This window comes from Heptranchias perlo, chromosome 4 (genome assembly GCF_035084215.1).
Source record: "Heptranchias perlo isolate sHepPer1 chromosome 4, sHepPer1.hap1, whole genome shotgun sequence".
In the NCBI taxonomy this organism is placed as follows: Eukaryota; Metazoa; Chordata; class Chondrichthyes; order Hexanchiformes; family Hexanchidae; genus Heptranchias; species Heptranchias perlo.
The window spans coordinates 27,910,109-27,937,067 of NC_090328.1; the positions used below are offsets into that span (position 1 = coordinate 27,910,109).

The 26,959-nt window shown below is 43.3% G+C and overlaps 1 protein-coding gene across 9 annotated transcripts in view; it reads left to right on the plus strand.

The window, feature by feature from the left end:
• lhfpl2b (LHFPL tetraspan subfamily member 2b) overlaps positions 1 to 26,959 on the plus strand; it is a 177,395-nt gene that overhangs the window by 68,517 nt on the left and 81,919 nt on the right. The window contains exon 1 of one of the 9 annotated variants that reach the window (XM_067982672.1): positions 12,817 to 12,893. The exons of 7 other annotated variants lie outside the window; for them this stretch is intronic. The gene's annotated coding sequence lies outside the window, so the exon portion shown is untranslated. Of the gene's footprint in view, positions 1 to 12,816; positions 12,894 to 25,095; positions 25,166 to 26,959 lie in introns of those variants that run through there. One more of the 9 variants, XM_067982673.1, reaches the window with a different exon arrangement.

Below are 26,959 nucleotides of genomic sequence, written 5' to 3' on the forward strand. Positions count from 1 at the left end.
ACAGAACAGCTGGCCGCTGCATGCTGCTCCTTTATCACGTGAGCAGTTTTGAAAACTTTATTTTTTTAAAAAGGAGGCTTTCGGCTGGTCCTCATTAATTTCCATCTGGGCTGTGTGAAGTGCCATCCGTGGAAAGTAAAACCCATGAGTGCACCTTGGGCCTTGAAATTACTGCTATGGAAACAAATGCAGCAACTGTTTAGCACAGCAATGTCTCGCATCCAGCAAGGAGATGATGAGCAGCTAATCTATTTTTAGCTGAGGGAGGAACATTGGCCAGGACGCTAAGAAAACTCCCTTTAAAGGGGATATAGAAATTTATGTGGGAAGTAAGGATATTAAGAGATATGGAGAAAAGCCAATTAAATTTCTATGTAAAAAGGTAGAGCTGCCATAGCTATCAAAAATGGTAAAGTACATTCAATAGGACAAATGGTCTATTCCTGTTTCTGTGTTCCCAGCTCTTTTCAAATAGTGCCATGGAATTTTTTAACACCCAACTGAGTAGAGTGCCTCTATTTAACATATCATCTGAAATACGGTGCCTTCAACAATACAGCTCTCCCTCAAGACTATGCTGAAGGGTTAGCCCAGATCATGTGCTTATGTTCCAGAATAGAGCTTCAACCCACAAGTTTCTGACTTAGAGACAAGAATTCCACCAACTGAGCAAAGCTGACACTTGTTTATTTTAAATGAGCTAATGACCTCTGTTAAAATAGCACGCAACAGAATTTCACACTAACACGTTACACGCTGGTGCACTGATAATTCACACAGTGTAAACGTCAAGGCATTATCTATTTATATTGTTCACACCATGCAAAGGGTTAAATAAGAGTGCGGCGCAATCATAATGAAAGGCAAATGCTTCCCTATAAGTAGCCAGTCAACCAGTCACATTTTGCCGTAGCTCTTGAAAGCTCTAGAAACTACTGTAATTGCAACCATAATGTTCCCAGCAGTCCTTCCTGAAGTGTAGCCCGATATGATGTGGTTTCAACTATATAATAAAAAAATTCTGTTTTATGACGAGAACTGCTTATGCAGCATATCGATGCAAAGCCAGTGATGATCTCAGTGCAGCTGGTAATTCTACACTTCCTGCCCTGTAACTCTATGATTATTCAGTGTGACAGTTGGTAGATTGCGCTCCCCAGAGTGTGTTTCCAGCAGTATCACATTCTGCTGCCCAACAATGAACATACAGCAGAAAATGGCAATTTAATTACAGTGTATAAATCAGCGAGTGCTGATTGAGGCCTCACACAGCACATAACTGTATACTCCCACAGTCTGAGCAAAAACTGACACAGTAACATGAGTCCGGCTCTCCTTTTTTACTCAGCGTATGTAGCCAATTGAAAGAAAAATCCCCATCTGAAGTAGAGCAGAAAATGCCAGAAATGTGCAGCAGATCTGTCAGGATCCGAAAAGGAAAGGAATGGTTTCCCCATCTCTCTCTCGTAGCTGCCGTGCATTTTCTCTTTTCACTGTGTGTGTGACCATGAGGCAGAATGAGTGCTACTGCTCTTGGCCACCTTCTTCGTTTATCTGGGAAAGCTGTGGCAGAATTACCCAATTTTCTTTCTAAGAAGCAAACTTTTCAAATCCTTCGTTGACTCCAGAATAACCGAAGGAAAGATTTGAAAAGTAACTGAATGTGAGGAGATCCATGAACAAGAGGCTCCTCCTCTCTCCCTGAACAGCTGATCAGTGGCGTTCGTCATTCCAGCGGAACCTCGATTATCTTCCAGTTTCTGTTATGAGGTGGGAATTCCCTCCACTCTGTTGGACACTCGAAGTTCCGCTGTACACAGGCCATTCCTGCACAAATACCACAGGCATGATTGAATTGTGATGGTCTGTCACAAGATCTGCTTTTGGTTAAATGCGCACTGTTGTAAACGTTGTGCAGAACAATCCATGCGATGCCGGCCATTAAAGAGAAAGCAGAGGGGAGTGTCGACCCCCGCCCCCTCCCCCACCCCCCCACCCCCCAACAACCAGCAAGCATAATTATATGGTCAGTGGAGCTAGAACACCATGATATTACCTCAGGAGGGGCATTAATCATGAAATCCTCCTATATTGCCTCTAACTAGCAGTTTTAAAGCATAAAACATAGTCCAAATAGTGACCGAGAGACACAGAAATGCACAGGTTATCTCCCTTTTATAACGAATTGTGTGCAAATGGAACGTACATCCCACTGAATTAAGCGGTGGCGAACTGTAGTTCATAGTCATTTTAATCTTCACTGCAGTTAGGTTGTAGTTCCTGAGAATAAGTAAAATGATTATCAATGTTTTACCTGCTTACAGAATGATCTGAGGGACCATTATTTTACATTTATATATAATTTCATATTGCATCCGTAAATCTTGTGCTAAGATAGTCTGCTGCAGTGTTATCCACTAGAAATAATTGAATAGCCATAGCTGTAGCTGTAGCTACGGCAACACTGTTTTAGCCACTTGCACTCATTTTGGTAGAAAATGCCTTGCTCACAATTCAGGTAAATGTACTTTACGTGTATATGTACTTACAAACATCTGCAAAACTTTGCAGTCTTTCTCTTTTACTAAAGTTTTACAATTCTGGCATGGATTTATAAGACACAGCACATCTTAGTGCAGCTTTTAGGTTTACGTCCAGCAGTTGCGAGCAATACTTTGACTTCATCAAAGTGATTGCTGAGAATGTTGACTTGTATAGCAAGATGCACCGGACCGGCCCCTGCTTCCCATCTAGACCATGATTGGATGCTGCTTGTCCTTTGCCATGATGTGTCCTATTGGAGCTGCTCGTTATTCATTGGGCTTGATTTCTTTTGCTGGTTTGGAGCAGTTATTCCAATTGGTTGAACTGACCATAGTGACAGCTCCCTTCTCTGTATAATGTTGCCGGTGTTTCCATGTTACTAAAATCTGGCGTTTTCACCCGTGTTACACACCATTTTAACTGATAAGCAGTAACCAAGAAAATAAAGCACACAAAACACTCGTACGCTGGCTTACCATTTTACCAACAAACGTACAAAAAGGTTAAAGTACACTACATACACTGTGCAAATATGAGTATTGAGATCACATGTCTAATGACAGTGTTTAATACTTATTTTCTTATTTACTGATCAAAAATGCAATCTGGATTCCCAATTAGCCACATGTGGTTAGTGGCTAACATATTGGACAACACTGCTGTGCTGTATAAAAACAATATTGTATGGTTATTCAATAAAGCTTGCATCAACAATGGATTATACATCAGCAGTTACAGAAATATTTATAAGGGATTTTTAAAAAAGCAGAAAGATAAGAAATAGGGATAAAACCGTAAATGCCTTTTTGTCATTTTCTTTTTTATTCCATTTCTCAAATAATTCTGCGACTGGCAGTGTATAACTCGTTTTGATATCTCTTTTGAGAAATAGCTCCCTCCCCACCACCTTTAAGAATCATGTGTCAGAGAGCTTATATTTAAACAAACTGTAGGTACTTTTGATTTCCGACTGCTAGGAGTGATTTGTCTAACTGCCTATCTGGAACCCTCCCTTGTTTAAAGACAGAGGTGATGGGGTTTCAGAAGAGTTGGTCTTGTTCAGGGTGCCTGTCATTCATCGCTATGAATTTGTTGGACTGTCATTCACTGAAGCTGGAGGGTGGCTAAGCCATTATTAGTTCCTGGAATTTGGTGGAAAAAAATCTTATTTTCCTAATTGCTGAGATCTTGTATCAGAAGTAATGTTGGTAACCTATTAGCTGACTTCCCTTGCAAATGAGTCCTAATGATGCTTACTTTGTAATCTGTAACCAACAGGGAGATGCGAAGGAACATACATTTTTAAATAGGGCCATTAGTGATTAATCCACTACTGTTGACATAATGTCGGCTATTGTTGAAAATTGAAGCCTGTTTTAGTTTGAGGGTGAATTGCACTAATTACACCTTCTGAAAAAAATCTGTACAAATTTCCATAAAATCCCAATTGTTACAGTTTGGTCTTTTTCTCAACGCTTGCTCTTGCCTTCATGGCTGGACAACAGTTTTCATAAGGAGACCAGGTTTCCTGTGAACCAAAACCCATGCCTTTATTCACCGCTGTGTATGGGTTAGTGTACTCAAGTTTAACAATTAACCTCTAATCATGGTAAACTGCTTACTGGAGAATACGTGGAAAGCTCACAAGGTCCACCCATCATCTTTCAAAGGCAGAAATGATATGCTGCCAAACAAATCTGTGTAGGCTAAAAGTATTTGATTAATTTATTTGCAAGTGAAAAACTATACAGAGTAAAAGACACAATAAGATACTAAAGCAGTATAGTACTTAAAAAAAGAGATCTAGAAGTAGCCCACAAGGGGTACATATACTTTTTTTCAAAAAGATGTTTATTACAAACTCTTGGAAATATACAGCCTCTAATGGGCCATCCTTTCCCCAGACAGATTAGCAGCATGATGGAATACAGAACTAGGAGATATGAGACGATCAATAGATTATATTGGTTTTTGATGTGAAAACAGACCTTTTGAAGATCTGACCACAACACCCACACATCACAGTGAGCCATGTGTTAGTATTCCAGGAAACAAGTCTCATCTCGATAATCTTCCTGGCTATAGTGGTTGTTGACACCTGGCCACAGTATGGAATCACAGCCCTGCTTGTCAAGTAGTGCATATTAACATTTCAAATAACATGTTTCCACCATCAAAGTAAATGTAACATAATTTTTTTCCTGATGACAGGCATTTGCCTCTCGCCCCATAAATCTACCATCTGTGGTCCACCATTTTGAACCTTAGTGAGGGAGGACAACCTTCCATTTTAACTCTAGCTAATTAAAAAAATATATAAGAAATCAGCACAGTAAGCACTTTCATTGAATAAAGTATTAGTAACTAAGAGAACAAGGGGATAAGCCTGGAGCAGCTATGAATTCACCTGATCCAGAGCCATACCCTCCTGTACGGTGGTTGTAGATTCAGCTGCTGGTGGCAGCAACCTTAGCAGGGATAGAAATAATCCTAAAAATGTGGGATTGAAAATCATTGCAGTGTATTCTCTGGAAATGTTCAGCAATTCCTAAGGTTTGTGCAGCAGTCAAAGATATGATGTACTGAGGCCCTAAGACATGGAAATCAATTTGAATTTTTAAAAAAATGCAATTTTGGCCACAGAGGTTTAAAAGCAGATCTCGCAGTAGGTACATCTTCATGTCAGAAATTGTTCTCTACAAGAGTAGGTATTTTCCATCCCTGCTCAGATCTCAGCCTAGAAGTTCTGATGAAGGGTCACACTCAATGTTAACCTATCTTTCTCTTTCAGATGCAGACTGAACAACTGTGCATTTTCAGAACTACCTACTTCCACTAACATAATATCTCCCATCTCCACCTCTGCCTCAGCCCATTGGTTGCTGAAACCCTCATCCATGCCTTTGTCACCTCCAAACTCGACTATTCCAATGCTCTCCTACCTTCCTTAAACTTCAACTCATCAGGTCAAACATGGGCAAGGAAACCTCCTGCTGATTACCACCTACCGTCCTCCCTCAGCTGATGAATCAGTCCTCCTCCATGTTGAGCACCACTTGGAGGAAGCACTGAGGGTAGCAAGGGCACAAAATGTACTCTGGGTGGGGGACTTCAATGTCCATCACCAAGAGTGGCTTGGTAGCACCACTACTGACCGAGCTGGCCGAGTCCTGAAGGACATAGCTGCTGGACTGGGCCTGCGGCAGGTGGTGAGCGAACCAACACGAGGGAAAAACTTACTTGACCTCGTCCTCACCAATCTACCTGTCGCAAATGCATCTGTCCATGACAGTATTGGTAGGAGTGACCACCGCACAGTCCTCGTGGAGATGAAATCCCGTCTTCGCACTGAGGACACCATCCAACGTGTTGTGTGGCACTACCACCGTGCTAAATGGGATAGATTCAGAACAGATCTAGCAGCTCAAAACCGGGCATCCATGAGGCACTGTGGGCCATCAGCAGCAGCAGAATTGTATTCCACCACAATCTGTAACCTCATGGCCCGGCATATTCCTCACTCTACCATTACCAACAAGCCAGGGGATCAACCCTGGTTCAATGAGGAGTGTAGAAGAGCATGCCAGGAACAGCACCAGGCGTACCGAAAAATGAGGTGCCAACCTGGTGAAGCTACAACTCAGGACTACATGCATGCTAAACAGCGGAAGCAACATGCTATAGACAGAGCTAAGCGATTCCACAACCAACGGATCAGATCAAAGCTCTGCAGTCCTGCCACATCCAGTCGTGAATGGTGGTGGACAATTAAACAACTAACGGGAGGAGGAGGCTCTGCAAACATCCCCATTCTCAATGATGGCGGAGTCCAGCACGTGAGTGCAAAAGACAAGGCTGAAGCGTTTGCAACCATCTTCAGCCAGAAGTGCCGAGTGGATAATCCATCTCAGCCTCCTCCCGATATCCCCACCATCACGGAAGCCAGTCTTCGGCCAATTCGATTCACTCCACGTGATATCAAGAAACGGCTGAGTGCACTGGATACAGCAAAGGCTATGGGCCCCGACAACATCCCAGCTGTAGTGCTGAAGACTTGTGCTCCAGAACTAGCTGCGCCTCTAACCAAGCTGTTCCAGTACAGCTACAACACTGGCATCCACCCGACAATGTGGAAAATTGCCCAGGTATGTCCTGTCCACAAAAAGCAGGACAAATCCAATCCGGCCAATTACCGCCCCATCAGTCTACTCTCAATCATCAGCAAAGTGATGGAAGGTGTCGTCGACAGTGCTATCAAGCGGCACTTACTCACCAATAACCTGCTCACCGATGCTCAGTTTGGGTTCCGCCAGGACCACTCGGCTCCAGACCTCATTACAGCCTTGGTCCAAACATGGACAAAAGAGCTGAATTCCAGAGGTGAGGTGAGAGTGACTGCCCTTGACATCAAGGCAGCATTTGACCTAGTGTGGCACCAAGGAGCCCTAGTAAAATTGAAGTCAATGGGAATCAGGGGGAAAACTCTCCAGTGGCTGGAGTCATACCTAGCACAAAGGAAGATGGTAGTGGTTGTTGGAGGCCAATCATCTCAGCCCCAGGGCATTGCTGCAGGAGTTCCTCAGGGCAGTGTCCTAGGGCCAACCATCTTCAGCTGCTTCATCAATGACCTTCCCTCCATCATAAGGTCAGAAATGGGGATGTTCGCTGATGACTGCACAGTGTTCAGTTCCATTCGCAACCCCTCAGATAATGAAGCAGTCCGAGCCTGCATGCAGCAAGACCTGGACAACATCCAGGCTTGGGCTCATAAGTGGCAAGTAACATTCGCGCCAGATAAGTGCCAGGCAATGACCATCTCCAACAAGAGAGAGTCTAACCACCTCCCCTTGACATTCAACAGCATTACCATCGCCGATTCCCCCACCATCAACATCCTGGGGGTCACCATTGACCAGAAACTTAACTGGACAAACCACACACATACTGTGGCTACAAGAGCAGGTCAGATGCTGTGTATTCTGCAGCGAGTGACTCATCTCCTGACTCCCCAAAGCCTTTCCACCATATACAAGGCACAAGTCAGGAGTGTGATGGAATACTCTCCACTTGCCTGGATGAGTGCAGCTCCAACAACACTCAAGAAGCTCGACACCATCCAAGATAAAGCAGCCCACTTGATTGGCACCCCATCCACCACCCTAAACATTCACTCCCTTCACCACCGGCGCACTGTGGCTGCAGTTTGCACCATCCACAGGATGCACTGCAGCAACTCACCAAGGCTTCTTCGACAGCACCTCCCAAACCCGCGACCTCTACCACCTAGAAGGACAAGGGCAGCAGGCGCATGGGAACAACACCACCTGCACGTTCCCCTCCAAGTCACACACCATCCCGACTTGGAAATATATCGCCGTTCCTTCATTGTCGCTGGGTCAAAATCCTGGAACTCCCTTCCTAACAGCACTGTGGGAGAACCGTCACCACACGGACTGCAGCGGTTCAAGAAGGCGGCTCACCACCACCTTCTCGAGGGCAATTAGGGATGGGCAATAAATGCCGGCCTTGCCAGCGACGCCCACATCCCGTGAACGAATAATAAAAAAAAACTCATCCAAAACTCTGCTACCCATATCCTATCCTGCACCAAGTCCCACTCACCCATCACCCCTATCCTCACTGACCTAGATTGGCTCCCAGTCCCTAAATGCTTCAAATTCATAGTTCTCATCCTTCTATGTGAATCCTGCCCCTCCCTATCCCACCGTAACCTCCTCCAGCCCTATAACCTCCTCTCCTTTTACCCCACCTTCACACGTATAGGCCCCATGCTCTAGAATTCCCTTCCTTAACTCCTCCGTCTCTCCAGTTGTCATTCTGCCTTTAAAACCCTCATTAAAACCGGCCTCTTTTAACAAACTTTTGGTCACTCCTTCTAATATCTCCTTCTTTGGCTCAGTGTCTTTCCTTTCCTTATGCCTCTGTGAAACCCGTGGGACAGTCTTGTATGTGAAAGGTGCAATATAAATGCAATTTGTTGTTCATATTTCACTCAATGCTAATGAAAAGCTGTTTGATCTATCTGACGCTACCTATGTTTCCCCAGCCTGTACAGTTAGTCAGTTTACACTGCAGTCTTTGTGGGTCAGTTAAAACAAGCATCATCAGTAAAATCCAACAGCTTGGGTCTTGAACAGGAATAATGGGTCTGAGCGACAGATTTAAAAAAAACAGTGGTTAGCTCGGAATAAATGAAAGGATTACTGCTGGGGACAGAGATTGGTTCAGTGGATACATAAATCAATTTACTTTAAAAAGGCAGTATCTGTTTTTTTGGCAGTCTGGACAGATTGTTTTTCAGAATGATTAACCCTTCTCTTCCTAACCTAGTGTAATTCTCTGGATTTTAGTATTTTCAGTTACATTCTCAGAATCCTGAAGCTTAAAGCTGTAAGACCCCGGAATGTTTTCTTCTAACTGCGAACTTTCCCCCCACCTTGAATAGCTGAGGGCCTGCAGCCAGTTATAAAGGCGCATGCCCTGATTTCCCCATACCCCCAATTTTACCTCTCACTTCGCTGCCCTTCCAACGGCTTGCAGGCAACCTGTGCCTGAGACACCATTAATGTGCCTCTTGGTTGCCCACTAGAAGATGGTGTAAGAGCAGCCTGGTGGAGATGCTCTCTCTGATTCTCTTCACTACAAACATGACATGGGTTATTTTATTGCCCTAGGTGTTTTTTGCGACCTGACGCTATCTGTTGATGACATCACAAGGCAATTAACTTGTGTACGAGAAGTGGCCAATTTGTCATGGCCAATCTGAGCATGTGCAGTGTACTTTGCAACCAGTTCAGAGGGAGACTGGCAATGTAGGTAAATTCTCCCAAGACCCAGCCTGTAATATAAAAAGGCCTTAAAAGTATAACTGAAGAAATATATTGGTGCAACGCTGAAAAAAAATGGTTTAAATGCAAGTTTTACATAGTCGTTCCTATAACCTAACCAGGCCTAGTCATAACGTTGGTGTATTCTCCATAAACTGGCATCACCTGATCTATGCATTTATTGCCAAGTTTAAAAGCATCTGACTTAATTTGCATCAAGCTCGTCCAAACTATTATCAACAGGATGCAATGGTCTGCACTCTTTCCAGGGACCTGCTGTATTTATTGTAAAGCAGTCTCCCAGTCTCCCTGAGCTCTCTCCCCGGTATCCTGCGCAGTATCCAATGCATTTTCTTGTTTTGTATGACTGCGAGTCCCAGTTGTACTCTGATGAGGTCAGAGACCACTGGGTCAGTACACTCCCACAATTCACTCATCGTGGGCGAGCTGTAATTTGAAAAAAAACTCCAAATGAACAACCCCTAGGGTTGCCAACTCTGTTTGGACATATTCCTGGAGGTGTCATCACATGACCTCCTGCCTCCAAACGCCCCGCCCCCACACTGCTGCGATTTGTCGCCCAACTTGTGGGTTGAAGCACCACTCTGAAACATAAGCACATGATCTGGGCTGACCCTTCAGCATAATCTTGAGGGAGAGCTGCATTGTCAGTCAGATAGCCTTTTTTCCCATCTCCAATATTTTTATAAACAAAAAACAATAAACTAAAGTGTTCAAAGAAAATGGGGGAGAAAAGGCACAATTTTTTTAATTCCCCATACGATTTTTCTCCTGAGTTGCTCACAGCAGTGTCCTGGAGATTAGTCTTTAATTTCTGGAGACTCCAGGGCAATCCTGGAGGGTTGGCAACCCTAGCCAGCCCACCTGATGACGTACAGCTCTTGTTGTGGGACACCCTGTTGCAAATCATTTTGCATGGGAAAGCCATATGTCCGAATGGCCAGGTGGAATCCAACGAGTTTGTCACTGCTACTCCGTGGTAACGAGAGTGCAATTTATAAATGGGCACACTCTGTAAACCCACCTTTGACAGTGGGAAGTTCCAAAGAAAGACAAGGAGAATGGCAAAAGTTTAAGATAACAGGTGAACAAAAGAAGGACAGTGTGATTAAAGTAAGTAAAGTAAGTGGAAGGGAAAGGAGAAAATAAAGCAGAAATGGGGGGTGGGAATGTACAGTATTTATTGTGAAGAAGAAGCAAAGGAAAAAGACAACTGAATATTTAATCTGAGGAAAATATTTTACATTTAAATAAAAAAACAAAATCTACATGTCCTGTTGAAATAACCTAGCACTCCCAAATTAATATCTATCTCCTGATCTTTTTTTTAGCCAAGTCTGCCCCTAACAATGGTCGGAGTGCCCTGCCCAGTTAACTGATTCTTTATTACAGCATTTGAATGGTACAGAATTAAGAGTCAAAATAAGTCAATGTTTTCAGTAACAAAATGAGCATTATGACGTGTCCAGCACTATTATCAGTCATTCTGCTGCTGCTTTTATACAGTATATAAATGTTATGTTGAAGAGCAAATTAACAAAAACTTTTTTTTGCTACTGCGAAAACAGACCACCAATTTTAAATGGAGACCATTACAGTTGATGAATAATCCTTGGCCAGACATCTTGTTAGTGTCATTTTTGAGGAACATGTTTGGAATATGCTCCACAAAATGCCAAAATGTTATTATTTGAAGAATAAACAATGTGAGTGAAATTGCTGCAGGATTTAAAGGTCCTTCTAACAATAGCTTTGGCTCTTGACTTTTGGATCATCTTCCTGCCCTTTGACCCTGCACGATCTGGTTTGTGATTGGGTCTGTGCCAGCTTGCCTGAAAACTGTTGGCCGAAATGAGTGGGGCTTGAAGCTTTGTGAGATGGTAGTTTGTATCTATTGCTGTTGTTGAGCTCAGTATATAGCAGCATAGCAAAATACCAAAGGGTGCTAGCTGAGGTGCGCTCTGTATTGCTTTTTGTTTGTTTATGTCAATTTTTCTCCTCATCTGAAAGCGTTGACTTGCTGCTGGGGCACGCCGTTCCACGGGTGCTGGGGATTTTGTGGCTGTGATTTTCTGTGGCTAGCAGCCAATACTTTGGACTCAAAAAATTGGGTCAAAAAGTTCATTTCGTTTAACCTTTCCACAGCTGCGTGATCACCAGAGCATGTCTTGGCGAGCTGCTATCGCATACCAGGGATACGACAATGATTCTCTTGAGCTTTTATTTTTGTTAAATATTTCCTGACGGCCCTTTGGATTCAGATGCTAAATCCTGACAGTTTTCTCCAGCTTTTCCTCGATGAGAAATCGTTCAGTTAAAGATGAAGCTTGCAGGAATTAAATTCATGAGGGTTTAAAAATACATGTTCTTTTTTTAAATAAAGGGGGCAATTTTAACCCTACCTGCCTGGCGGAAACCGGGCCGGTGGGCAGTTGAAATCGTCCACGTTATTTGCCGGCCCTAAAGCCACTAAGAATCAACCGATCACAATTTTAACCTGCTCAACTGAGCAGGTGGCACGGACACCTGCTCAAGGCCGATGGGGTCCTATTTCTAACATTTCCATATCGGGTACTGATGACATCATCCAGATCCCACTGCAAATTTTACTTGAACAGGAATGAGTTCCCCACCAAGCCAACCCAGTGAGGAAGCAAATCGGACCAGAAGAGGCCACAAAAGGAAAGTTTTTGCATTTTGTTTCAACTTTCCTTCTGGGGTCCGGAGGAGCTCTCCACAAGGGAAGCAGAGGCCTCTCCTGACATGACAGCCCCTTCGCCCTCCCCACCCCCAATCGCAGGACCTTTGCGGCATGGCCAGGCAGCCAATCCCAACACTTACCTCCTGTCGGCGGGCGGCCTAGTGGTCATGTGATTTTCTGCTGTTTCCAACTGAATTCCCGCCCAGAAGAGGTGGAAAATCGGCCGGTGGGGTTTAAATGAGGCCCAGCCATTAAAATTGTCCGGGTCTCATTCTGCCACTAGCGGGCGGGAAATTAACACGCCAACATGGTTTCCTGCCAGAAACCCACTGGCAGTTAAAAATCCAGGCCAACCTTATTATTCAGTCCCTTCTCCCCCCCTCATTATGACTCTGCAGAATAGAAGGATACAGTTATGTTAATTCTGTAAATTTTGATATATATTAAAACATACGGCAGTTGTCCCTGTTACCTCTTTTGAGTTTATTGTTGTGTGCTAAATGTAGTAAATCAGCCCGGTTCCTCAGTGACTTAACAATAAGTTGATACTATACTAAACCTAGCCCGTATTCTCACTCCCACTCTGACTCTCACCATCTGCTCCAGTGGTTGCACTGTCAGCATAGTCACACATTTGCTCAGCACTCATTGGCACAACAACAGCGATTAGTTATCATCGAGCACTTGTTCACATAGCCAGTAACCCGATTCAAGGCTGGGTCAGTGGAGAAAGGGAAAGGTTCCCGGCTGCTTTACTAAGCAAAGCTGACCATAAATGGGTAAGTGAATTTAGACTTAAGAGTTTGGTGCTGCACGTAAATAGGTTTAATTGTTATAAGGAGCTCAGAAACAATCTGATTAGCAGATGTGAAAAGGAAACTTTCAGCTGACTGGATTGGCGTGAAGAGGTAACCTGAGAGGCAGAAAGTTTGTGCTGGTTCTTGGCTAAAGGCTGATTGATGGACCCTGGATAACGGTTTGTGGCAGCTGGTAATCACATCGGCTTTGGCAGAATGATAGTCAGACATTTACACACACCAACTGGAGAGTACTGTGGACACACCGTTGCTAACATTCACTATCCAAGATCTTGCATATAACTGCATTGTAGAAGCCCTACAGAATCTGGAAAGAAGACAGACCAGCTGGGCTCATTGCAGAGTTGTCAACTACCAATGAGTACTTGCTACAGCAAACACTATGAATAAGATGTTTCTGCTTTCTCCCAAGAGCCATTGAAAAGGGATTATTTTCTTCAGAATTGTGAGCTTGTTATGATAAATGAGATGTCCTGGGTTGTCAGCTCTTGCTGTGTTCTGTCAGAGAAGCAGGATCTGTTCCTTTGTGACTTGGGAACTGCCATCTTGCATTGACTGGGGAGAATTTACAGGTTGCGCTCCAGAGCACAGTGAGCCCTGTCTGTACATTCGGTCTATTGTTACTAGACTTCAATCCAATCCCCTTCAGGAATTCTGGGATGCTGTGGATGCATTGACTTTCACTAGTGTGTAATAATCTTGAAGGTTTTTCATGGAAGGATTAGTAAGTATATTGATCAGAAAAAGTTTATTTTTTGAAAACTGATAAAAATGTATCAGTTGGCAGCATAATGGTGCCAGGCTGCAAACTTAAAATCATAATTTTGTATTACTGAAAAAATGTTGACGATATTGTGAGTATGAATTGGCTGCCGCGTTGCCTACATTATGTCAGTGATTACACTTCAAAAAGTATTTCAGAAGCTGGAAAGCGCTTTGGGACATCCTGAGGTCGTGAAAGACACTATATAAATGCAAGTTCTTTCTTTCTTTAAAGACTTTAATGTAACATTACAGTATTCCATTTTACATTCTAATCCTTTGACTTGTATGGTGGTCTTTTTCCACCCAGTAAATTACAGCAACGTTATATCTTACAGTTCATCTGAGCAAAGAAACCTGTAATCTGGTGAAGGTTAGGAAGTACAACAATTGTTATGAACCTTTGATGAAGAATGAAGGTAGTTTGTGTGAAAATGTGCAGTTGTATTTTTTTCAATTGCACTGTAGTCATGGGAGAAGATTCACTCTAGATGTAGTTTACAAAGAAAGACTTTACTACATCTGAAATATAGAGGAAAACGTGTCTGCATGTTACATTTATGAGTTCATACATGCATTTTTCAAACTAGATATCATTTCTGTCCAATATTGATTTTGATATTAATATGAAGTTTCCTGTTTTAAGATATCAACTCTCTTATTGGTCTCAGGATGAAAAGTTCTACAAATATGTCCCGGTTACTCATATGTCAAGTGAGTGTTAGATTCATCATCAGCGATAGAAAGACATTCAAACCTTCTGGTATAAACAGACCACTACTTACTGGTCCTTGGTGGTCCTTCTGTTACATCTGGCGAAGTTTAACATAAAGCAGGTTTTAGATGAGATATTTCCTCTAAGTGGGTGGTGGTCTCTGAGGATTAATAATGTACTGATAGTTCAGACCCAAACAAGTCAACTTAGTTTGCAGGATGATTATGTATTTCCATGAGTAAGTACTGGAGCAGTAGGTGCCTGGTAAATATTATAAATCTCTGCCCTTTGCAAGGACTCTATTCTTATATTTTCCATTTTCAATAGAATGACTTGCTTGTTCTAATCTGGGGTTTATGTGCCTGTTTCCTTGAATTATAAATCTTTACCAGTTGATTTCCCACGGCATTGCACATGGGAAGTGAAAACCAAGTGCAGTCTTCAGGCAAAAGAGATTAGAGGGTAGCGAATAATTGGACTAGAGCATGCAGACATAATTCAGTCCCCTTCTTAAAGCCATACCTTCTGCCCATATTTTTAAAGAATACTTTGACAAAACGTATAACAAATTGGGAAGTGGAAAAGTACAGTTGGTTGCAGTTTCTCTGCAGTGCAGACAGAGGAGCTGATACTACGGTGCTACAGTGCCACCACTGGTAGGAGGGTGTAATTATAATGTGACACGTTTATAGAGACAGCTTCCACTATAATTGTGATGTGGAGATGCTGGTGATGGACTGGGGTTGACAATTGTAAACAATTTTACAACACCAAGTTATAGTCCAGCAATTTTATTTTAAATTCACAAGCTTTCGGAGGCTTCCCCCTTCGTCAGGTGACGAAGCCTCACATCGTTCACCTGACGAAGGGGGAAGCCTCCGAAAGCTTGTGAATTTAAAATAAAATTGCTGGACTATAACTTGGTGTTGTAAAATTGTTTACAACTATAATTGTGGACAGAGGAATTTATAATGGGGAAAAGTTGACACAGGAAGTATGCACATAGTAAGATTTTTAATATATTAGATTTAAATGGAGACTCATAGTTTTGTCAGTTTGTTTTTATTTAAAGAAGTTTGAGGAACTCAATTCCTCTTAGTCACTGAGTTTCTTTGGATAATTTGTACATATTGTATAAATCTGAGTTTTTTGTGTTTTTGTAAAGAACCTCTTTCATAAGCTGTGTAACCAAGGGGCGTGGACTCAAGCTCAGGAGAAGGTAAAACAGTTTATTTTTCACAACTTCACACACAGTTTAGTGAAAGTGTGGACTAGGCTGCACTAAGTGTGGAATGGATAGTATCAGTCAATTCAAGAGAGCTGAATAGTTTTTTGGTGAAATACAGTTTAGGACTATGAGAGTATAAAGTATGATATTTTTGAACTTTGGGACTGGCCAGATGTAGCACAATGGTCCTGTAAAATTAATCAAATTTGCTGTAGCACATTAAATATACTTAGCTTAATTGATTCATTTTCCCTGCTACTTAAATGATGAATACCGTCTCTTTCATAAATATAGAACTTATGAATTTAGAAACATTAGTGGCTTTGTGGGAAAGTTTGCTATAATGTCACTAGTTTCCTGCAACTCTTAGCAGTCGACACATTGCCCGTTACTCCAAATAATAAAGTGAGGGCAGCGTCAAGGTTTGTCAACATATCTGCCGTGCTTAGTCTTGCTGCTTTGTAGGTGAACTCATGTTCTTTAGCATGGGTAAAATCGCTCTATGTGCCTCAAACTATATGGCCTGTGTCATGTGCAGTAATTTTGCCTATGCTAAGGAGTGTGAGTGAGAGCTACCACCATTAAGGGATGAGGTCCTACAAGCTGAATTTAGGGAGTTAGGAGTTAAACTAAAAAGTAGGACCTCAAAGGTAGTAATCTCAGGATTGCTACCAGTGCCACGGGCTAGTTCTGGGGGAGGTGGGACCAGTACAAATTGAACGGTCTGCATCTGGGCAGGACTGGGACCAATGTCCTAGGGGGAGTGTTTGCTAGTGCTGTTGGGGAGGGTTTAAACTAATGTGGCAGGGGGATGGGAACCGATGCAGGAAGTCAGTGGGAAGTAAAGTGGTGACAGAAACAAAAGGCAGTAAGGGAAAGTGTACAAAACATGACCGGACAGATGGTCTGAGAAAGCAGGGCAAAGACCAAGGGAAGTCTAGATTAAACTGTATTTATTTCAATGCAAGAAGTCTGATGGGCAAGGCAGATGAACTCAGGGCATGGATGGGTACATGGGACTGGGATGTTATAGCTATTACTGAAACATGGCTAAGGGAGGGGCAGGACTGGCAGCTCAATGTTCCAGGGTACAGATGCTATAGGAAAGATAGAGCAGGAGGTAAGAGAGGAGGGGGAGTTGCGTTCTTGATTAGGGAGAACATCACGGCAGTAGTGAGAGGGGATATATCCGAGGGTTCGCCCACTGAGTGTATATGGGTAGAACTGAAAAATAGGAAGGGAGAGATCACTTTGATAGGATTGTACTACAGACCCCCAAATAGTCAACGGGAAATTGAGGAGCAAATATGTAAGGAGATTACAGACAGCTGCAAGAAAAATAGGATGGTAATAGTAGGGGACTTTAACTTTCCCAACATTGACTGGGACAGCCATAGCATTAGGGGCTTGGATGGAGAGAAATTTGTTGAGTGTATTCAGGAGGAATTTCTCATTCAGTATGTGGATGGCCCGACTAGAGAGGGGGCAAAACTTGACCTCCTCTTGGGAAATAAGGAAGGGCAGGTGACAGAAGTGTTAGTGAGGGATCACTTTGGGACCAGTGATCATAATTCCATTAGTTTTAAGATAGCTATGGAGAATGATAGGTCTGGCCCAAAAGTTAAAATTCTAAATTGGGGAAAGGCCAATTTTGATGGTATTAGACAGGAACTTTCAGAAGTTGATTGGGAGAGTCTGTTGGCAGGCAAAGGGATGTCTGGTAAGTGGGAGGCTTTCAAAAGTGTGTTAACCAGGGTTCAGGGTAAGCACATTCCTTATAAAGTGAAGGGCAAGGCTGGTAGAAGTAGGGAACCTTGGATGACTCGGGAGATTGTGGCCCTAGTCAAAAAGAAGAAGGAGGCATATGACATGCATAGGCAGCTGGGATCAAGTGGATCCCTTGAAGAGTATAGAGATTGCCGGAGTAGAGTTAAGAGAGAAATCAGGAGGGCAAAAAGGGGACATGAGATTGCTTTGGCAGATAAGGCAAAGGAGAATCTAAAGAGCTTCTACAAATACATAAAGGGCAAAAGAGTAACTAGGGAGAGAGTAGGGCCTCTTAAGGATCAACAAGGTCATCTATGTGCGGAACCACAAGAGATGGGTGAGATCCTAAATGAATATTTCACATCGGTATTTACGGTTGAGAAAGGCATGGATGTTAGGGAACTTGGGGAAATAAATAGTGATGTCTTGAGGAGTGTACATATTACAGAGAGGGAGGTGCTGGAAGTCTTAACGCGCATCAAGGTAGATAAATCTCCGGGACCTGATGAAATGTATCCCAGGACGTTATGGGAGGTTAGGGAGGAAATTGCGGGTCCCCGAGCAGAGATATTTGAATCATCCACCGCTACAGGTGAGGTGCCTGAAGATTGGAGGGTAGCAAATGTTGTGCCTTTGTTTAAGAAGGGCGGCAGGGAAAAGCCTGGGAACTACAGTGGGTAAGTTGTTAGAGGGTATTCTGAGAGACAGGATCTACGGGCATTTGGAGAGGCAGGGACTGATTAGGAACAGTCAGCATGGTTTTGTGAGAGGAAAATCATGTCTCACGAATTTGATTGAGTTTTTTGAAGGGGTAACCAAGAAGATAGATGAGGGCTGTGCAGTAGACGTGGTCTACATGGACTTCAGCAAAGCCTTTGACATGGTACCGCATGTAGGTTGTTACATAAGGTTAAATCTCATGGGATCCAAGGTGAGGTAGCCAATTGGATACAAAATTGGATTGACGACAGAAGACAGAGGGTGGTTGTAGAGGGTTGTTTTTCAAACTGGAGGCCTGTGACCAGCGGTGTGCCTCAGGGATCGGTGCTGGGTCCGCTGTTATTTTTTATTTATATTAATGATTTGGATGAGAATTTAGGAGGCATGGTTAGTAAGTTTGCAGATGACACCAAGATTGGTGGCATTGTGGACAGTGAAGAATGTTATCTAGGATTGCAACGGGATCTTGATAAATTGGGCCAGTGGGCCGATGAATGGCAGATGGAGTTTAATTTAGATAAATGTGAGGTGATGCATTTTGGTAGATCGAATCGGGCCAGGACCTACTCCGTTAATGGTAAGGCGTTGGGGAGAGTTATAGAACAAAGAGATCTAGGAGTACAGGTTCATAGCTCCTTGAAAGTGGAGTCACAGGTGGATAGGGTGGTGAAGAAGGCATTCGGCATGCTTGGTTTCATTGGTCAGAACATTGAATACAGGAGTTGGGATGTCTTGTTGAAGTTGTACAAGACATTAGTAAGGCCACACTTGGAGTACTGTGTACAGTTCTGGTCACCCTATTATAGAAAGGATATTATTAAACTAGAAAGAGTGCAGAAAAGATTTACTAGGATGCTACCGGGACTTGATGGTTTGACTTATAGGGAGAGGTTGGATAGACTGAGACTTTTTTCCCTGGAGAGTAGGAGGTTTAGGGGTGATCTTATAGAAGTCTATAAAATAATGAGGGGCATAGATAAGGTAGGTAGTCAAAATCTTTTCCCAAAGGTGGGGGAGTCTATAACGAGGGGGCATAGATTTAAGGTGAGAGGGGAGAGATAAAAAAGGGTCCAGAGGGGCAATTTTTTCACTCAAAGGGTGGTGAGTGTCTGGAACGAGCTGCCAGAGGCAGTAGTAGAGGCGGGCACAGTTTTGTCTTTTAAAAAGCATTTGGACAGTTACATGGGTAAGATGGGTATAGAGGGATATGGGCCAAGTGCAGGCAATTGGGACTAGCTTAGTGGTATAAACTGGGCGACATGGACATGTTGGGCCGAAGGGCCTGTTTCCATGTTGTAAACTTCTATGATTCTATTCGATAAGTGCTGAAAGCCTAGAGAATATATATAATGAAGCAGGAGCGGTAGAGGGAATAGAAAATATGACCGATGATAGAACGGGTTGAAAGGCAAACATTGAAATAAAGTGTATAAATATTTGGTTCTGCAACTGCTCTCTCCCTTAAATCAATGATCCTAATAATACATTGGGGCCGATAGTCCATTGACTGTGCCCGCTCCCGGTATTTTTGGACATAGAGACATGCAATGCATCCAAGGCACCCGGTGTGCTTTAATGTAGGTCACCAGCACAAAGGGTGCTGGGAACCTGTGCATGAACTTGTGTTAAGCTGACTCTGTTAATGCCAGTTTTTGGACGTATGCTCAGACAGAATCTGTCCGTTTTTCTGATAGGTTAGTGTGTATTACTGTGTGTACAATGGGTTATTGCGTGCTGTCTACATAATGGATCAGTGCATGGTGAGCACACGATGGGCCATGGCATGTGTGTAGATAATAGATCAGTGCGTGCTGTGAACATGATGGATCAGTACATGCTAAGTATATGATAGATAAGTGCATGCGTGTGCATATGATGGACCAGCATATGCTGTGTACATGATGAATGTATTGTGCATTTGGACATGATGGGTTAGTGTGTTACTGTGTACATTCGAGGTTAATACATTGCTGTATACATCCTGTGTTGCTGTGTATATGGTCGGTTAGTGTGTTGCTGTGTATATGATGGGTTAGTGTGTTGCTGTGTATATGGTGGGTTAGTGTGCTGCTGAGTACATCCTGGATTAGTGTGTTGCTGTATATACGATTGGTTAGTGTGTTGCTGTGTACGTCCTGGATTAGTGTGTTGCTGTATATACGATTGGTTAGTGTGTTGCTGTGTACGTCCTGGATTAGTGTGTTGTTGTATATATGATTGGTTAGTGTGTTGCTGTGAACATCCTGGGTTAGTGTGTTGCTGCGCACACCCTAGGTTAGTTTGTCACTGCATACACCCTGGGTTAGTGTGTTGCTGTGTACATTGTGGGTTAGAGTATTGCTGCGTGCATCCTGGGGTAGTGTGTTGATGTGTACTTCCTGGGTTAGTGTGTTGCTGTGTATATGATGGGTTAGCGTGTTGCTGTGTAAATGATGGGTTGGTGTGTTGCTGTGTACATCCTGGGTTACTGTGTTGCTGTGTACATCCTGGGTTAGTGTGTTACTCTGTATATGAATGGTTAGCGTGTTGCTGTGTAAATGATGGGTTGGTGTGTTGCTGTGTACATCCTGGGTTACTGTGTTGCTGTGTACATCCTGGGTTAGTGTGTTACTCTGTATATGAATGGTTAGCGTGTTGCTGTGTAAATGATGGGTTGGTGTGTTGCTGTGTACATCCTGGGTTACTGTGTTGCTGTGTACATCCTGGGTTAGTGTGTTACTCTGTATATGAATGGTTAGTGTGTTGCTGTGTATATGATGGATTAGTAGGTTACTCTGAATATTAATGGTTAGCGTGTTGCTGTGTATATGATGGGTTGGTGTGTTGCTGTGTACATCCTGGGTTACTGTGTTGCTGTGTATATGATGGATTAGTGTGTTGCTCTGTAAATGATGGGTTAGCGTGTTGCTGTGTATATGATGGGTTGGTGTGTTGCTATGTACATCCTGGGTTACTGTGTTGCTGTGTACATCCTGGGTTAGTGTGTTACTCTGAATATTAATGGTTAGCGTGTTGCTGTGTATATGATGGATTAGTGTGTTACTCTGAATATTAATGGTTAGCGTGTTGCTGTGTAAATGATGGGTTGGTGTGTTGCTATGTACATCCTGGGTTACTGTGTTGCTGTGTACATCCTGGGTTAGTGTGTTACTCTGAATATTAATGGTTAGTGTGTTGCTGTGTATATGATGGGTTGGTGTGTTGCTATGTACATCCTGGGTTACTGTGTTGCTGTGTATATGATGGATTAGTGTGTTGCTCTGTAAATGATGGGTTAGCGTGTTGCTGTGTATATGATGGGTTGGTGTGTTGCTATGTACATCCTGGGTTACTGTGTTGCTGTGTACATCCTGGGTTAGTGTGTTACTCTGAATATTAATGGTTAGCGTGTTGCTGTGTATATGATGGATTAGTGTGTTACTCTGAATATTAATGGTTAGCGTGTTGCTGTGTAAATGATGGGTTGGTGTGTTGCTATGTACATCCTGGGTTACTGTGTTGCTGTGTACATCCTGGGTTAGTGTGTTACTCTGAATATTAATGGTTAGTGTGTTGCTGTGTATATGATGGGTTAGTGTGTTAGGAACAAAGGATCATAGGAACGTGAGTAGGCCATTTAGTCCCTCAAGCCTGTTCCTCCATTCAATGAGATTGTGGCTGATCTGTGACCTAACTCCACATACCCGCCTTAACCCCATACCCCTTAATACCTTTGATTAACAAAAATCTATCAATCTCAGATTTAAAATGAACAATTGAGCTAGCATCAACTGCCGTTTGTGGAAGAGAGTTCCAAACTTCTACCACCCTTTGCATGTAGAAGTGTTTCCTAACTTCACTCCTGAAGGTCCTGGCTCTAATTTTTAGGCTATATCCCCTAGTCCTAGACTTCCCAACCAGCAGAAATAGTTTCTCTCTATCGACCCTATCAGTTCCCCTTAATATCTTGAAAACTTTGATCAAATCACCCCTTATTCTTCTAAATTCCAGGGAATACAACCCTAGTTTGTGTGATCTCTCCTCGTAATTTAACACTTGAAGTCCAGGTATTGTTGCTGTGTACATCTCAGATTAATGTGTTGGTGTGTCTATCCTGGACTAGTGTGTTACTGTGTAAACTGACCTGATTCTGCTCAGCGTAACGGTATCTCTCACAAGTTCTACTGAGAACTATGTGTTTGAACAACTGAGTATATCTGCAGACCACATCAGCTGCTGTTACTTTCCTCACAAACCGTTTCAGTTTCACCAGTTTCCTTTCCTGACTTAACATGAAAGCCAGATGGCAGCGTGGGCAGGACAGAAAGTGCGCCGATTACACCCTCCTGAAGCAGCTGAGCGCTGTCTCAATCGTCACTTTAATGGACTAAACAGTAACTAGAAACAGTTTAATTGTTCAACAGCTCGCATGAGATAAAAAGAAATTTCTTTTTTGTATGTCTGCGTGGTTTTTCATTAATCCTGTTATTCTAGTACCTTTATTCATGTTCAGGCAACTGGATTATTGATCTCTGCACTGGATAGTAAGGCAGGTGGAGCTAATGGAGAAGCAGATGGTAGCAGCAGGAAGCCATATGTGGTGTGCACGAATGTGTACAAATGTTACTTCAGTGATATCTTGGCAGTAGTGGGGCAGATATTTTCCTTTGTTGCTTATTCCTTGCCATTTCATTTAGAGGTTAAGAAGTGAGGTAGATGCAAGATAATGTGTACAAAGTTGGTGTCTGGGAGGGGAAGGGAAGGGTTGCACAAACTTTACATTTCTAGCTCTACCCCTGGTTGTGAGCACACTGATGATATTTCCATTACTGCTGAGTGTTTGCAGTCAGAGGTGCCATCCTCTGGATGGGATGTTAAACTGAATTCCCATCCACCTGTTCAGATGTGGGCAATGCTGGCAAGGCCGCATTTATTGTCCATCTCTCATTGCCCTGAGAAGGTGGCCCACCTGCTAACAATTGTATAACTGAGTGGCTTGCTATTGCCAATTCAGATGGCATTAAGAGCTAACCATGTGTGGATTAGAGTCACATGTTGGCCACACCAGGTTGGAGTGGCAGCTTCTCCTCCCTAAAGGGTATGCCGCCCCCCCGCACCCTTTTTCTTCAGGTCCAGTTTTTCATAGACCATCCTTCTCCTGTAGCCAAGAGGCTGGATGGGTGACTTGCCTCTTAGTTGCAGAATCTGGTCCTCTCTGAGTGTTGAGAACTCAGTGGTGTGAGTCCCTCTGCTGCGGTGATGTAGCACATCGGTGCTCCAGGTGCTAAACTGCCATGCCTCCTGCAGTCAATGTTATTGACTTTTCGCCGCTCTTATCTGTCCCACTCCAGTGACTTGAGCACAAAATCTAGGCTGACATTTCAGTGCAGTACTGAGGAGAGTTCCCCCGGGTGTCCTGGTCAATATTTATCCCTCAACCAACGTCACTAAAACAGATGATCTGGCTATGACCTCATTGCTGTTTGCGGGAACTTCTCGTGCACAAATCAGCTGCTGCGTTTCCTGCATTACAACAGTGACTACACTTCAAAAGTACTTCATTGGCTGTAAAGCGCTTTGGGACGTCCTATGGTCATGAAAGGTACTAAATAAATGCAAGTCTTTCTTTCTTTTCTTTCTTTCTCTTGCTTTCTCCTCCCAGGCACCAACTTTGAACACATTACCTTGCATTTATCTCGCTTCTTAACCGCTAGATGAAATGGCAAGGAATAAGCAACATTGTAAATATTTCCCCACTGCTGCCAAGATAACACTGAAGTAATATTTGTACACTATCGTGCACATGTGTCTTCCTGCCGCTACCATCCACTTCTCCATTTGCTCCACCTGTATGAGATTGGCTCAAAGTGAAAGGCCCTCTGAATTTTCCCTACGTTTGATGTGCCACTCAGAAGCACAACTGAAACAAGTACTTCACTGAGTGGGGAATCGTGGTCACAACCCATGACCTGATACTCCACGACAGCATGGCAAAGTTCCAATGCACTGTGCCGTGTGCTGTCCCGCTGTTGTGTTATTAAAAACACAACAGCAATGGGAGGCAGGAAAAATGCTAAGCTGATCTCGCTGCACAATTGTAATGCGGAGTATTTTGTTTTCTCAGGTTGAACACCAAGTCTTAGTAGACGGGGAAAAAAATGATCCCTAATGTATTCAGTTCATATCCTTAATGTTTGGTTAAAAGGATTTGCCACATATCTGCATTTAGAGGACATAAAAATATGCACAAAGTTGCTTAAACAGCGGACTTCCAGTAAATACTTCACACATAAAACACACTCAACCACTAGACCATGCAGTGTTTCCTTGGTCTGATTATCCTTTGAGATCCACTGAATGAAAGCTCAGACACTGTGTACAAAACATATTGGCATCTTTTGTTTTTACTGAGGCTAAAAGGACTTATCGTCCAGCTGTTCCCGACTGCGAGGTCATGTATAGGTCTGTAACACTTCTCAATCATTTAGATTTCATTTTTAAAAAAATTACTTGCAAATTAACTTCAATGTAAAGAATGAAAGTGTTGATCTTATATTTGGCAGGTGTCAGTCCACAGTTACTGTGGTAAAAACTGAACAGAATAATGCTATAGTAGTGGTGGGGACAACAGCAGCTGTTATTACAATAGCCTCTGTGTTGGTAAGCTGACCTTGGGCCTACAGATCATGGGAAAAGAATGCAAAGATAGAGCCAGGAGATTGAAGGGTAGGGCTGGGAATAGGGAAACCATGGACAGGATGGTAAAGGCTTATTCAAAACAGAACAAACAAAACTAGATTTTAAAAAAAAGAAATGATAAAGAGAAACACGCCAGTGCTGTAAAACTGAAATTAGAAAAGAAAATGGTGGAAATACAAAATAGACCAGTCACGATCTGAAAGAGAAAAAGGGAAATTAATATTTCAGATGCGACCCCCTCTCCCATTAGCATTCAGTCAAACCCGAAATATTAAGCTGCCTTTTCTCTTTCAGATGCTGACTGACTTGCTGTGTAGTTCGAAGAATTTTAAAGAAGAAATCCTTGGTAAAATATACTGAAAAGTGAGTTTACCTGCATGGGTAAAGGGAAGTTCCAGAGACAGTCCCTACTTCCACTCTCCTTTCAGCATCTGTCAAGGAGTTCATGTATCCATTTTTAACCAGTGTGAAGCTGATTTTTTTCATTCACAACAGGAAACTCATGGATTCAGGTGCTACAAATGCTCATTGGAACAAGATTTAGATGAATGGAATCTGGAAAAGAAGTGTAGAGACCTGAGCATTTCTATCTCTGGGTCGTCTTTAGGATTGGGACATAAAAAGGTTCATTGTGTGCAACCTTTTTGTTTAATACTGGAAGGTACAGTGGTATATAGTCAGGAGGGAGTGGCCCTGGGAGTCCTCAACATTGACTCCGGACCCCATGAAATCTCATGGCATCAGGTCAAAAATGGGCAAGGAAACCCCCCGCTAATTACCACCTACCGCCCTCCCTCAGCTGATGAATCAGTCCTTCTCCATGTTGAGCACCACATGGAGGAAGCACTGAGGGTAGCAACGGCACAGAATGTACTCTGGATGGGGGACTTGAATATCAATCACCAAGAGTGGCTCGGTAGCACCACTACTGACCGAGCTGGCTGAGTCCTGAAAGACATAGCTGCCAGACTGGGCATGCGGCAGGTGGTGAGCGAACCAACATGAGGGAGAAACCTACTTGACTTCATCCTCATCAATCTACCTGTCACAGATGTATCTGTCCATGACAGTATTGTTAGGAGTGACCACCGCACAGTCCTTGTGGAGACGAAGTCCCGTCTTCACACAAAGGGCACCATCCAATGTTTTGTGTGGCACTACCACAGTGCTAAATGGGATAGATTCAGAACAGACCTAGCAGCTCAAAACTGGGCATCCATGAGGCACTGTGGGCCATCAGCAGCAGCAGAATTGTATTCCAGCACAATCTGTAACCTCATGGCTAGGCACATTCCTCACTCTACCATTACAAACAAGCTGGGGATCAACCCTGGTTCAATGAGGCGTGTAGCAGAGCATGCCAGGAGCAGCACCAGGAGTACCTAAAAATGTAGTGCTAACCTGGTGAAGCTACAACTCAGGACTACATGCATGCTAAACAGCGGAAGCAACATGCTATAGACAGAGCTAAGCGATTCCACAACCAACGGATCAGATTAAAGCTCTGCAGTCCTGCCACATCCAGTCGTGAATGGAGGTGGACAATTAAACAACTAACGGGAGGAGGAGGCTCCGTGAACATCCCCATCCTCAATGATGGCAGAGCCTAGCACGTGAGTGCAAAAGACAAGGCTGAAGCATTTGCAACCATCTTCAGCCAGAAGGGCCAAGTGGATGATTCTTCTCGGCCTCCTCCCGATATCCCCACCATCATGGAAGCCAGTCTTCAGCCAATTTGATTCACCCCATGTGATATCAAGAAACAGCTGAGTGCACTGGATACAGCAAAGGCTATGGGCCCCAACAACATCCCAGCTGTAGTGCTAAAGACTTGTGCTCCAGAACTAGCCGCGTTTCTAGCCAATCTGTTCCAGTACAGCTACAACATTGGCATCTACCCGACAAAGTGGAAAATTGCCCAGGTATGTCCTGTCCACAAAAAGCAGGACAAATCCAATCCGGCCAATTACTGACCCATCAGTCTACTCTCAATCATCAGCAAAGTGATGGAAGGTGTCGTAGACAGTGCTATCAAGTGGCACTTACTCACCAATAACCTGCTCACCTATGCTCAGTTTGGGTTCCGCCAGGACCTCTCTGGTCCACACCTCATTACATGGACAAAAGAGCTGAATTCCAGAGATGAGTTGAGAGTGA